Genomic DNA, 11034 nt, shown 5'->3' with positions numbered 1-11034 from the left:
CTGTATTTTTGTGGCGCTCTTGCACCAAGGAGTGTAGAGGTTTTTTTGCAGTTGCAGCAACTAGATTTTTCCCCCCAACTAAGCTGTGGCATTTGGGAAGCTGGGGCCAAAAACTATCAGGATTTGGCAGGATCCAGCTTTTATCCATATCCTTGTACCCAGACTTAGTGTCAGGGAAATAACAGTCCCCTTGCCTAAATAAATAAGTAAATAAAAATCCCACCACCAACCCTCCCCAAACCTGTGATTCACACACAATAGCATAGTAAATCTGAATGATGATAAATCCAGACTTATTTCCAAAACTGAGGATGACAGGGCATGTGTCCACTGTCCCTTATGTCGTAGTTGGGCAGACTGAAGAAAGGTGAAGTTACAATGAATAATTAAATGCCCATTGCAGGCCTTTACAGTCACTTGGAGGCAATGATGCCCATCTGTTCACCCACTAACTCTGCCCAGAGCTCTTTCCTAGTTAACCATGTATAGTGTGGACCAGGGTTTCTCAACCTATGGCTCGGGACCCAAAATTGGGTCACCAGAATGTTTCAGAGTCGCATAGCAGCTCCTGTGGTTCCTACCCCTACACTGCAACATCTGGGGTTTGGCCCAGTCGTCATGACAACGGGGGTCCAGGTAGGCCAAATCTGAGTGAGTGGCACTGCAGCCCCATGAACCAAGTCACAACTCCATTCACACAAATTTGGTCCAGTCAGGGAGGTGGGGCCAAACCTGAGTAGCACTGTGATCCTGGAGGTTGGAACGCCAGGAGCAGAGAGCCACACCCAGCCAACCCCACAGCGCAGGAGTTGTAAGAGCTGCCACTGTGGGGTGAGTGCCGGGCAGGAAGTCCTGAAAGGAATAGATAGTGGGGAAAGGAAGAAGGAGCAGGTGAGCAATGTTGAAGTAGGCAAAGTGGGGGTCAGAGAGGGAATTCAGAATTGGGAGTTAGTGGGTGAGCTGGTCCAGGGTTGCAGGTTAGCAAAGAGGGGAGGGCCCAGGAGTCAGGGGAGTCAGTTGGGAACGTCTTCTGAGCAAAGTTCTGAATTATACAATTTGCTCCCTTTACAAGACCCTTGAGAGTATGGGAAAAGTTCATTTTTGCTCCCTTGAAGAGAAAGTTTCTGTGTGTCAGCAGGGGTCTGCTATGCAGAGAGGAGCAGAGCACAAACAGAAAAAGGTCCTGATTCTTGTTTGCAGGTCAGTGACTGTACAAAGTACAACAAATCTAATCTATATAACATTCAGAAACGCACTTTTCTGTTTGCTTTCTTCTGTGGTTGGAGGGTTTCTCCGTGTGTCGACTCAGTCACTGATGTGTTAATAAACCTATCATTGGTGGGTGGAGGGGGATGCTACTTCCCACATTCTCCTATAATAACTATGCTCCTGCCTGTGCTGTCACACCAGCTCTGGCCCCTAGAAGACACCTGTGGGAGGGAGGGGAGGACTTCACAGGCAAGATGTTAGAGCCCCAGGATGTATTTTCTATATACACTCTGCAAGTCAGAATGTCGGGGGATGATGATTATTTCTCCCAGCCACACCTCCAGCCTGCTCACTCCATTGAAATCTGCCTTATGTCTGCTCCCCAACCTAGAAAGTTTGGCTGAGGAATAAAGGGAATAGTGTCATAGAGGTACCCGATTCCTTCCATTCTGTGTTGGAAGTGAGATCTATACATGGTAGGTCCCTTTCGCATAAGGACAATCTGGGCCAGGACTTATACAATCCCCTTTTATTTTACCACCACCTACATTTTGGGCCTATGGTCTGACAGTGCCCCTTTATGACTGTGGGAGAGAGTTACTGAGGAATCTCTGGAAGACTAGTGCCATGTACAACTCTGAACATCACCACATAGTGCTACTGAGCACTTTTGCTTTGGGTTAGTGAAAAAAATCTAACTTTTTGTAACGGTTTAAGATCATTAATTAGGTAGGTGGTTTGAGGGAGATAGTGTGGTCTGATGGCCCAGGCGCTGGATCTATTCCCAGGTCTGCCACCAGCGTGTTGGGTGTCCTTGGCTGAGCCACTTATTACCTTGCTGTGCCTTAGGCTCCCCATGTAGGCTCCCCATACATAAAGTTTGGATAACATTGCTTTACCGCCTGTGAAGTATTGTAAACTAAGGATGAAGAATGCTGTATAAGTGCTGAGCAGTGTTGCTCTTTTTTATTAATATTATTTGCAATAGAACAGCCTTGTATTGTTTTGGAAACTTAAAATGGTTAGGCCAGGGTTAGCCAGGATTAACGTCCTCTGTTGATCACTGTTCATTTCCTACCCTTCCCCTCCCCATAAGCCTCCTTTGTCCACCTGTCATGTCCTGTCTGGCACCTAAACAGTAAGCTCTCTAGGGTAAGGGCAGTCTTCTCTGTTTTGTGTCCGTACAGCATCTAGCATAGTGGGACTCGGGTCTTTAACTGGGGTTCCTCGGGGCTACCAAACAATACCAGTAAATAAATAATCATAACAGTTTTAGTTCTCAGAGTAGCAGCCGGGTTAGTCTGTATACACAAAAAGAAAAGGAGTACTAGTGGTACCTTAGAGACTAACAAATTTATTTGACCATAAGCTTTCGTGAGCTACAGCTCACTTAAGCTTATGCTCAAATAAATTTGTTAGTCTCTAAGGTGCCACAAGTACTCCTTTAGTTTTAGTTCTCTATGCCTTTGGTTTTTAAAAATAGACATAACCTAAACACAATTGCACTAGAGAGCATTTACTGGGCAAAATGATGGAGAAAGGTGCACACTTTATGAACTGGGAACAAAGACTGTTCAGCAGCCAATCAGAACTATCTTTTGAATATCCCCTTTATTTTTGGACAGAGGGTATATAGCACTCAGGACACTCACAAGCTGCGGGATTCAGGAACTAACACAGACTGGCTGAGACTGCAGTGGAAAAGGAACTCTTGGGAAGCTGGGAATTAAAACAACAGGGGCTGTTTTGTGTCATGACTTGGCTTCAGGGAATTAAGAACAGATCCTGTCTTGAGATACAGAATGGAATTGTTGGAACTGTATGTATTTCAACCTGGGGAGATTACATTATCTGTATGAGACCTGGTGAATTTGAATGGGACTTTATAATCTAAACTTTGTGCTTTCAACTAGTTTTTAAAATTCAAATGTAAGATGTAGTATTCCTTAGTGGGAGGAAGAAGGCACATTTTCAGAGGCCCAGTTGCTGCTACTCCCTGGCCACCAGTCTCCCGCATAGAAACACAGATCCCTCACTTAGGGGCCACACTCCCATTAATTTCCTACTCATTCTTGGGAAAACAATCTCTTTTGAGTGGGGGCTTGAGTTTGCAGAGTGGGAGCCTGTTCAGGATAATGCTGGCACTGTTAGCATTATCTTATATGGGGAAATCTCTTGGATGTGGTACAGAAAGTCTCTCTGTACCCCTTGCCCTCTACTCTTAGCCCTGACCCGCCCCCTCACCCCAAAATGCAGAGTTCCGCACATATGGTTGTGACACATAGGAGCTGCTATGGGATTGTGGGGCAAGGATACAAGAATTTGGCTCTGTTTTTGTAATGGGTGAATAGCAGACATGGGCCCAAGCTTCAAAATTTAGATCTCGCTACAGGTTCCTAGTTTGAACCTTCTATAAAGTTTTCCTAGTTTCAAATTACAGATTATGTTTTGGCTTATGAGATAGGAGTCAGCAATAAAATTCTGATCTGGGTTTAGATTTGGGTTCACACTCCACCGTCTTCCTCAAAGTCTGGGCTATTCACAATCAATCAGGTCCATCTCTCACATAATTTGTAATGTTTCAAAAGACATAAAGCAGGAAGTGCTTACGTGACTGTGTTCCCCATTGGGTGCTGGCAAGTGAGTCAGAACAATAAACATGATCTTTATTCTGCAATACGGTTTGTGGGACTCTCTATTATAGTTGAGCACTAGGACCCAGCAGAAAGTTTCCTTATTTCTGTGCTTTTAGCAGTACCTCTGACACAAGGATAGCTCAGTGAGCATGGAGTCTGGGTTATGGCTGCATTCTGTCCATAGGGATCATTCCAAATATTGAACCAAACCAGAATGGAAGGATTAACTGTGAGAATATAACATACCTGCAACAGCAACTAATGCAGAAGGAAGCAAGAGCAAAAAACAAAGATTAAAAGGTAACTAAAATGGTTCTCATTTCCTGTCTTTTAATCTTTGGCTCAGTGTTTAGTATTGTCATTAGAAACCTATAAATGTTCAGGCAGCTGCATGGGTGCATACTTGAATTTTTAGGTTTTTGTCCCCCCTCCCCGGAAAAAAAAATTCCATCTGTTTCTAAATGGATACACTGCATGCATCTTAAACTGTAAAAGGATGTAGGATGACAGTAACCTTATCCAAATTAGTTTAGCTACAAAAGTAAGTTCATATAAAAACAAACAAACAAAAACTTTCTGCAGGCATTTAGTTGCTAAACCGTTTTTGCTTCATTTGTTGTGGAAAAGCAGAACTTACTTGATCTGATCAGGTAATTGATGTGTGTTTGTTAATAGCTTTCTAGGCTACATTGAGAACGAGTTACGAATGACAAAAACGTTCAAGGGCCTGATCCCATGCAGTCTTTACTCAGGCAAAACTCCTGTTCACTTCACGGACTTACAGGACGGGGTCCTCCTAATTTTGCAGTTGTGCTAATTTTGGTAGTTAACATTATTGATGGTCACTCAGCTTTGTTGTTTTAACCAAATTTTCAGATCCGTGGTTGCAATTTAGATCAAGCTTCAGGTCAATCAGCTATTCTGAATTTATTTTTTAGATTCTAAATAGACATTAATAATATTTGGAGGGGAAACTGCCAGGCCAGAGCTGCTAAGAATTTTCTCCACTTTTTGCTCACAATACAGAAAAATATTTTTGGAAAATAAAGCATTTCCCCCCAGCAACTCTACGGCCAAATCCTACAAAGCTGTTGAGCACCTCCTGTGAGGTGCTGAGTACCTTCCCCGACTTCAGTGTGTTTCAATGGCACTGAGCACATCACAGGATTGGACCCTTAAATTGCAGGGTGTTTTGTTTCATTTTAGTGTTAATAGGCTGAGTGTTGGTAGTTCTCAAACACAAGCTGTGCTTCAGGAAAGGCATTTGAGAACTGTTGGGGTGGATGATGATAATAATTTAAAAATGCATCAAATTTGAAAGGAATAGGCTATTGCCAGCCTCCATATGGAGATTGTCATAGCCAGTGTGCTTCCAGTTCATTGACACAAACAGTCATTTCACTAATCTTAGGCAGACACCCTGTTATATTTCTTTTGTTCCTGTGTTTCACTGATTTGTAGATCTGTTTTATGGAGAAGTCCAGTTCATACTTTACAGTTCGTATATTTGTTTTATACACACTCACACACAATGATTCATCAGTTGTGTTAAGAGTGGTTTGTCAAAGCTATTCTGAGAGGTATTTTCCTGTTTTCTGATTAGCTTCCCCTTGCCTGCCTTTCTGCAATATTGACTTCTAACTTAGTTGGACTTTTTCTTGGGTTTATTTCTTCAAAATATATATGTGATTATTTTCTCAATAAAATAAGCCTCTCAACCCCCTCACCCCTCCACCCCACCCCAGCATACTTGTTAGACTGTGGTCAGCTTTTGTTTTGTATTATCAAAATATTTCTGTAAAATTTCTGTTGTTACTGCAGTTTTGTGGTATACACAATTCAGTTGACTGAAACTTTAATTGCAGCAAACAATGTTATGCTGTAATATCATTTATGATATACCATTTCTTGGGTGGGTAGTGGGTAACTGGATTTCTTAATAAAATTATTACATTAGAATTTTTCATGCACAAAATATTTACACTGTGAGAGGGTAAATCAAAAATAAAAATGAATAAACAATTAGGATGAGTTTGTGCAGTATTAAAAAATCATGGCAAGGCAACTGTTATGAGCACAATGAATTCGGCAGCAAAACCGTGTTTTTCTCTCAGTATCTCATGCAGTAGCCAGGAAACTCTGTAAAGTGTGATCTCTTTGCAACTGAAAATATAAGGCCTTCTAACATTTGCAGCCTAAGCATTACGTGTCATTAAAGTAGCTCTCTTGTAAAAGAGGGACTGTCCCAGGAGCTGTAAAATCTATAAACACTTTTCTGATTGGCTTAAAAATTTAGACACAGGAAGTGGATGGTATCTAATAACAGACAAGTGGAGACATTGTTGTCATGGAAACTGAGAAGACTACCCCCCATTTATTTAAAAAAAAAAAGCCTGCATGTCATCAGAAATGCCTGCAAAACACGTTGGCTTCTGCTGCCTTTCCCACAGCATCTGTTGAAACCTGAGAATGTGCCTGTCAAATCAAGGTCATTTTACAACAAAAACTAAACTGTCTTCCATATTTCGTGTCTATATTTCACTTCAGACTTTTGAAAGAACAAAGAGTTAAGGGAATCAACCTGCAGTCCTTACTCAGGCAAAACTCCCACTGATTTCAGTGGGAGTCTTGCCTGAGCAAGGCCTGTGGTATTGGGCCCAGAAGATGTTTCTGCTGAAGTTTCGGGTTCCATACTGTGAAAAGGCTAAGACAAGAGGGGCTGAGAAAAAAAGTGTGCGGGTGACTATTGTCTTAACTTGCTACTGGGCCAAACTAATTTCTTGAGTAGCTCCTGTGGCTTCCAGAGGAGTTATAACAGATTATTTAGGCCCATTTTATAGGTGCTGGAACTAACGGTGCAGGTGGTGCTGCGGCACCCCCCTGGCTTAAAGTGGATTCCATTATATACTGGGCTTACAGTTTGATTCAATGGCTCTCAGCACCCCCACCATAAAAACTGTTCCAGCGCCTCTGCTTGTCATTAATTACCAAAATATGTTAAAAGTTTATTATTTAAATTTGAATGTCACAACTCTCCTTCATATCTTGGGGAAAAAAACCTTGAATGAATAAATGTCAACTGTTAACATTAAATAATCGTTTCTATTAGAGCCCCTGTTTGCTTCAGGAACACAGTGAAGGTAACAACTGAGACATGAAAGAAAAACATACTGCATGAGCAGTGAATACAGCATGGGAAAATAAAGACTGATAATAAACTGCTACAATTATTATTATGGTTAATTAAAGTTTTACTTTGCTGGTCTTTTGAAAAGTTTCTTATGTCTGAGAGGGAAGAGCCATTTTGCTTCTAAAAGCTTAACTGGAATCTTTCACAGCAAACTCATAAGAAAGACTTGGGGGAGGGGTTGATTCCTTCCTCCCCTTGGGTAGCTGATGCTGATCTCAAATGTTTCTGACAGAAGGACATCTCTGCATATTTATTACATTTCCTCCGAAGCATTTAATTTTGGTGTTCCCTTAGATCGTCATTTAGCAGTGTTATCCTTATCAAATAGAAAAGGAGTACTTGTGGCACCTTAGAGACTAACAAATTTATTAGAGCATAAGCTTTCGTGAGCTACAGCTCACTTCATCGATGAAGTGAGCTGTAGCTCACGAAAGCTTATGCTCTAATAAATTTGCTAGTCTCTAAGGTGCCACAAGTACTCCTTTTCTTTTTGAGAATACAGACTAACACGGCTGCTACTCTGAAACCTATCCTTATCAAATGGTTAGTGTAAACCACTTGAATGCTTCACCCTCAATATATAAATCATCAGTTTTGAAAGCTACTACAATGACTAACCTGACCTTTGTTTTCTCTTTACTTGCATATTTCATTGGTTTTTAAGGAATACTAGCTGACTGCTGAGCAGTTGTTATAGCTTTAGGGCCATATCTGAGTTGATAACGAGCTGAAGGTGCTCAGAATCTTGCAGGAGACACTCTGCATCTTCCAGGACTGGACCCTTACTTTCTGAAAAACAAAGGGCTGATTCATTTACATTAAGGCTAGAGCAGTGTATTAAATCAGTGTAAGTGTAATGTACTCCCTTTACGCTGCCAGAGGGGTTTACAATGGCTTGAGTGCAAATAAGAGTCAGCCTCCAGAGAGTTCTAGAACTGAAGCATGTCAGCTTATCATGAAAACATTGGTTCATGTACACTTTAGAAAAGTCTTTGAGATTTGGATAATTGCATAATTTTGTCCAGCTCATATTTAATTAGCCAGATGTTGCTTTTAATTGAGTGGAACTTAAATGAAAAATGTGAGGCTTAATGGCAAAAGTGTTGTCTTTTCTAGCAAAGAATTTCCTGTTGTCAGGAGCTTTCTTATCTGTAGGAACGTTCATTGGCAGGAAATATGTCAGTTACTTGTTTTTACAAACTGAAGGAAATGAACTGGATTAGTTAGTTGCTTTCTCGATTCAGCCTTCATTCTTCATGATCCCTAATGTTTGTGTAACAGAATTTATCTATGATCAGTTTAGTGTGTAAAAGTTTTATGACACCAAACACTTATCAGTACTCTTTGACATGTGAAATGCAAGATACAATCGGAAGCAAAATTATATTTGGTTTTGTCAATCCACATTTCCTCCACCCTGCTCCCTTTTTCAAAAGTGGGCTGTAAAACTGAATGCATAAATTGCATGTTTGCATGCAGAAGTGGTATTTGGATGTGCAAACTGGGTAACTAATTTCATGTATAGTCACTTTGCATGCACAGATTTTTTTTCTCATATAAAGGCCGGTTTCTGAGGGCATAAAGTCGTACATGAATTATTTTATTAATTGTCCTTTGCATTTCTAATCCACCTTCCACCCAGGGATCACCAAACACTTTACAAACATTAATACTCATAACACATGTGTGAGGCAGGGAGGTATTATCTCCATTGTGTAGATAAGGAAACTGAGGCACAAAATGGTCAAATGACTTGTCCAAGGTTACAAAGCAAGTGAGTGGCCGAGCTAGAAAGAGAACTCAGATTAAGTCTCAGGTCTAGGTGTCCACCTCCCAGTCTTGGCTCTACTGCCACCCATAAACCCTGGAAGCAACAACTGAGTTTAGATGCCTACATTTTTGCAGGTAAACTTCCCTAGGCCCCTATATTACTGTCTCTGGAATGTGCACTGTTTCCTCACTCTAAGCATCCGGACACCTAGCTCCTGCCTAAGCTCCAGAACAATTCACAAACCAGGGGAAGATAGGCATTTAGCTGCCTAAGTTGTCTCTGGGTCCAGATCTGGTAGGTATGCTCAGAGGCCATCTACCAGCTGGGGTCCCATTCAAAATTTGGATGGAGGAGGTGGTGGCTACTTTTAGCATGCTGGTTATAACACTTACCTGAGATGTGGAAGACCCAAGTTCAATTCCCCTTTCTCTGCCAGAGAGGGAAGAAAGGATTTGAACAGCTATCTCCTATCCCTCACAGAATAGTGCTCTGATGACTGAGCTATGGGACAATCAGAGGCCTGGTCTACACTAAAAAGTTAGGTCGAAGGAAGCTGAGTTAAGTCGACCTGTTAATGGATGTGTCTACACTACCAGGTCCTTTACATCAACCTAAATTGTCTTTAATGTCAACTTCTGTAATCCACCTCTGCGAGAGGTGTAGCACTTAATTCGATTTTCATGGATTGACTGCGAGGTAGTGCAGACACAGTGTTGTGTAATTCGACTTAATTGGCCTCCAGGTGGTGTCTTACAATGCTCGGCTATGACCGCTCTGGAAATCATTCTCAACTCTGCTGCACTGAAGCCAGGTACACCGGAAACAGCCCCTCCCCTGCTAAGGCCCCGGGAATTTTTGATTTCCCATTTCCTGTTTGATCAGCATTGGGAGCATGCCAGCTTGAACACAGCTGATCATGGAGACTACACGCCCCAAACGCGCTCCAGCCTGGTCTGCACAGGAGTGGTGGATCTCATCGTTGTGTGGGGAGAAGAGTTTATGCAGGCAGAACTCCGATCCAGCAGAAGAAATGCTGACATCTATGCAAAGATTGCTCATGGAATGGGGGAGAAGGGCTACATGAGGGACACACAGCAGTGCCGTGTGAAAATAAAAGAACTTTGCCAAGTGTACCAGAAGGCAAAGAGGCAAACAGTCATTCTGGTGCTGAACCCCACACATGCTAGTTCAACAATGAGCTGCATGCGATTCTTGGGGGTGACCCTACCAGCACCCCCACAAGCAATGTGGACAACTCACAGGTGTGTGAATCTAGGGACAACAAGGAGGACAATATAATGGATGAAGAAGAGGAGGAGAAGAAGAATGGAAGACAGGTGAGCAGTGGATCCATTCTCCCCTGAGAGCCAGGAAATATTTTTAACCCGGGAGCCCTGTGGGTCGCAGGACATCATGGTGGCCAACTGTGATGCCGGGAAAGGCACCTCTGGGGAGTATACAGTTACAATCAAAGTCCAGTTAAACTTTAGTGGGCACACACATTCGGTGGTATTTCATGTTTACTGTGAAGAAAAAGCGAGATGCTGTGGTGGCAGAGGGTGGCCCCCAGAAAAGACTGTTTATGTGGACAGGGATTATGTGGAATCCTCCAAGGATATCTCTAGGAAACTTTCATGGAGATATTCTGCAATCCTTTGCAGAAGGTTTCTGGGCAGGGGAGTCTCATTTCCTCCGCCATAATAGGACACTTTCCCATGCAACTCCTGAATTAATTCTGCTGGCATCATTGCTGTACACAGCATAGCAGCATAAGGATCAGGTCTATACCCAGATGCTTGCAGCATCTCCTTCCTTTCCATCTCTGTTACCCTCAGAAGACTGGTATCACATAGGGTCGCCTAGGCGAAACGGGGGAAGTTCTCATTAAAAGTGCTCTTACAAGAAAAAAAAAAGGACATGTAGACCCACCCCACACCCACACATTCCAGATTATCAAACCATGCAGCCACTAATGTGCCTTTACTGTGCTCAGCATGGGTCGGTAAGTAATTTAAAGTGGCTGATAGGGGATTGGGGCCCCACATGAGAGATTCCACAATTTGGGAGTGAAAATGTTCCCCCCACCCCATTCGTAAACAGCTTCCCATGGAGCTACCTTTGCTCCCGACATGAGTCTGCCATAAATTTCATTAAAAGTGTGGTCACCCATGACCTGGGGAGGGCTTACTCACCATGGCTGGAGCAGCAAAACGGCACAGTGAATGGTT

The 11034-nt window shown here is 42.5% G+C and overlaps 1 protein-coding gene across 6 annotated transcripts in view; it reads left to right on the top strand.

Annotated features, from left to right (window-relative positions):
* The first annotated feature begins 3944 nt into the window (after positions 1-3944).
* Positions 3945-11034, top strand: part of FOXN3 (forkhead box N3) — a 321327-nt gene continuing 314237 nt past the window's right edge. For 4 of the 6 annotated variants that reach the window (XM_038404317.2, XM_043517559.1, XM_043517557.1 and 1 more), the window contains exon 1: positions 3960-4145. The gene's annotated coding sequence lies outside the window, so the exon portion shown is untranslated. Of the gene's footprint in view, positions 4146-11034 lie in introns of all 6 variants that reach the window. The other 2 variants (XM_043517552.1, XM_038404312.2) reach the window with 2 other exon arrangements.

Source organism: Dermochelys coriacea, chromosome 6, assembly GCF_009764565.3.
Source record: "Dermochelys coriacea isolate rDerCor1 chromosome 6, rDerCor1.pri.v4, whole genome shotgun sequence".
Taxonomy (NCBI): Eukaryota; Metazoa; Chordata; order Testudines; family Dermochelyidae; genus Dermochelys; species Dermochelys coriacea.
The sequence above is the reverse complement of the archived record's forward strand: the minus strand, read 5'-3'. Positions and strand labels throughout refer to the sequence as shown.